This window comes from Eumetopias jubatus, unplaced genomic scaffold (genome assembly GCF_037043125.1).
Source record: "Eumetopias jubatus isolate StellerSeaLion01/CBP00866 unplaced genomic scaffold, mEumJub1_p1.0 scaffold_3, whole genome shotgun sequence".
Taxonomy (NCBI): domain Eukaryota; kingdom Metazoa; phylum Chordata; class Mammalia; order Carnivora; family Otariidae; genus Eumetopias; species Eumetopias jubatus.
The window spans coordinates 145,191,446-145,195,028 of NW_028274809.1; the positions used below are offsets into that span (position 1 = coordinate 145,191,446).

Here is a 3,583-nt window from a genome sequence, read left to right on the forward strand (position 1 = left end):
GTCATTGCACCCCCCCTAAAGATCCTAAGGTGTCTGTAAAATATAAAACTTAGTTTGTCACTCCTGTGTTTACAGTCAGCTCCCTAAAGCCATCAATAATTTGGCCCCAGATTTGCTCTCTGGCCTCATACTCTTGCCACATCATCAAAAAACTCACCCAATTCAGGAGGACATATCACTCCTCCTAAAATGATCTTTTAAAAGATTATGCATTTCTATGTCTTCATGACTTTGCACATTCTAATTGTTCTTTCTGGAATGCTTTTTTCAACATTTTCACTGATGTTTTTCTAATTCTTCCTTTAAGACTAAGCTTATTTGCAACCTGGTGATCTTTAACTGTCCCTAATTCCCCAAGGAAATCTAAGTTAAGGATCTCCCTTCACTGTTTACATAACATCCAGTTTTTCTATCCCAGCCATAACTAATAAATTGACAACTAACTCTAGTCATAAGTAAAAGCTAAGTAGTCCAGGAACTCACAAGATAGAATGTTTTCTTCAAGGTCAAGTACTCACTAAAATAAAACCCTTGAAAAATGGCAAGAACTGTCAGAAATTAAGTGAGGTTATCTAATATGATGGTTCAATGGTATGTTTGATGGTTTAAATATATTGATCATTTTGAAATACTTAGATTGTCAGTGAACTTTGTTCAAATAAACTAAACATTTTTCCACACTTCCCTTCCATATTAAATAATCTTATATTTAAAAATCTCCCTACCCAGTGCTCACTTTGGCAGCACATATACTAAAATTGGAATGATAGAGGGAAGATTAGCATGGCATCTGTGCAAAGATCACATGAAAATTGGTGAAAAATCTCCCCACCCAGATTTCAATTTACAGTATATTCGAAAGTATTTAATTGAAGGACAAGAAAATTCTTGATTTTTATGTGTTCCAAAGCATCCCATGTAACCAAACATGGTGGCAATATTTATCTTCTTTTATTTAAAAAGTTCTTTTTAGAGGTGCCTGGGTGTCTCAGTAGGTTAAGTGTCTGTCTTCAGCTCAGGTTATGATCCCTGGATCCTGGGATTGAGCCCCACATCAGGCTCCCTGCTCAGTTGGGAGTCTGCTTCTCCCTCTCTATCTCCTTCTGTTTCTCCCCCAACTCATGCTTTCTCCCTCTCTCATAAACAAATAAAATCTTAAAAAAAAAAAAGTTCTTTTGAGGAGATGACATAGTAGGGGATGATGAAATTATCCAGAATGGTTTCTATGAGACTTTAGCATAAAGTCTTGATAACTTGTTATTTTTCCTTTAGATAAGAGAGATTTACTTTTAATATAAACATTCTGATTTTCTTGAAGTATCCTGAATAATAGAACCTACACACTGGGTGTAAAAGACTAATGCCCCCCCCATGGTATATAATCTGTCATAAGAAGCGATTTAGTTGCTTATTATTTTGATATTATCAATTTATAAAATATTTCTATGTTTATATCATGACATGATTGATTTTTAAAAATTTTATAGATGTGTTATCCATTCACATTTCTTCATCTAATACACTCTTTGAGAATCTCATCCTTGATGAGTTTTCCATACATGCTTATTTTACATTTATTTTCCTTGTTATCTCAGTATCTTGAGTCATAAAAGTATGCATAATGGGAATAATTACTCTTAGGCTTATGTGTCCTTAATTTCACAGTGCATTTAAAAGACCCAGTCTATAAAAGGCTGACTTCCTTTTTCTCTGAAATAACTACCAATTCAAGGTGCTTATTGGTGGCAGCATGGTCCATTAACACAATCCCCCAAGACTTGCTCTACTGTGATGAACAGATTCTGCTACGGAAGAAACGTCCCAGGCAATAAAAATATAATTTCTTTTCAGAGTCATTACCTTCAGCAATTAAAGCTTTTAAAAGTAGAAAACTCATATTTTCATTTTTTTTCACTAGGTAATCAGATTTTTAAAAAATAGGGTATAAATAAGGAAGTTATAGTTGGATATTTTACTCTCACAAATTAGTTGCTAAACTGATTTACACTTCGAAGTTACTCTGAGCCACTAAAGTAATCCTGCTCCTTTAAGAGTAACTCTAGTGTAAAAATTTGCAGTTTTAAATGCTTGTTTTATAATTTTATTTTATTTTTTATTTTTTTAAAAGATTTTATTTATTTATTTGACAGAGACACAGCGAGAGAGGGAACACAAGCAGGGGGAGTGAGAGAGGGAGAGGGAGAAGCAGGCTTCCCACTGAGCAGAGAGCCTGACACAGGGCTCGATCCCAGAACCCTGGGATCATGACCTGAGCTGAAGGCAGACACTTAATGACTGAGCCACCCAGGTGCCCCAATTGTTTTATAATTTTAAAAACTCATTTGTGACTTCTGTTGCTAGTAGTATATAAAATTGGTATCTTGGAATAACTGCCATTTGGAAAAAACTAAAGTTCTTTGTATTAATTCCTGAGAAGCCACAAAAGTAAAGATCAGATAAGAGTCTCAAAAAGGACATTAAAGGAGGAGTCCTGGGAGAACTTGAGCTTTTGACACAATGGCTGTCTGGGGTGCAATGACTCAAGATAAAGCCTGGGTTCTGTCCAAGATGGAATCCAGCAAAAGACCCTCCTGTTCCCACAACATACATGTGCACACATGCTCAACACTGTGATCAGTTTGGGCCATACAATCAATACAAATGTGAACAAGAAATAAACTCTCTTGAAATAGGGGACAATAATGGAACCTGCCTATCTTGATGTTTTAGTACTTAGGAGAAGGAGGAAAGACGTTTCTCTGGAGAATATGTAATGCCTAATGGACCTCATTTGCTTTTTGTAGTTCAGTTTGTCTTAATTTGGAACAAAAATATACAAACAAAGAAAAAGTCAACAAACCAAAGAAAAATTTAAAAAATAATCCATCTCATCAAGGTGAGAATCTAATTACAGTCTTCCAAGTCAGTATGATTCTTGAGTAATCAACAGATATAAAGACAAATCCTTTCTGAAAGAATGTAACTTATGCTCAGTGTCATAGTTCTTTTATAAAGTTCCAAGAAAAAAACACTTGAAATTAAAAAAAATCATAAACATGTAGGATATAATGCACCAAACTTGAAGGTGAGGGAAAAAAAAAAGGTAATAGGTTGAGACATACAAAGGCTTTATATTTTAGAACATAAAACTCATATTTTAATATGTGTAATGCTAAAAAAGTTTTAAAATTTCAAGTAAGGATGAGAAAACTACATGTAAAGGATCAAAAATTAGAAAAAATTTGAAAAACTTAAAAATAAAATATAATAGTTGACTGAATATATGATTGGTGGATTAAAGTGGAAGTTGAATTATGCATTTAAATACTTACACAGTTAAAAGCATGTAAAGGATGGATTGGACAAAATGAATAGAAAATTGGTGGACCAAAAGTAGGGGTGGAAGGGCAGGGAAATCTGAAGAACTTATTCAATATGTCACTAAGAAAGAGAGAAAAAAGAATCGTCAATATGAATGCTAATATGAAAAAGAGATCACAAAATGGAAAATAGAATGATAAGATCCAACAGAAAACTTATATAAAAAATAAAAATGAGAATGGAGAAGCCAAAAATATTTGAA

The 3,583-nt window shown here is 33.7% G+C and overlaps 1 non-coding gene across 1 annotated transcript; it reads left to right on the forward strand.

Annotated features, from left to right (window-relative positions):
* Nucleotides 1-728: 728 nt before the first annotated feature.
* LOC114213227 (U6 spliceosomal RNA) lies at nt 729-835 on the forward strand. Its single transcript, XR_003610174.2, has one exon. It is a non-coding gene; the product is annotated as a U6 spliceosomal RNA (small nuclear RNA).
* Nucleotides 836-3,583: the final 2,748 nt, after the last annotated feature.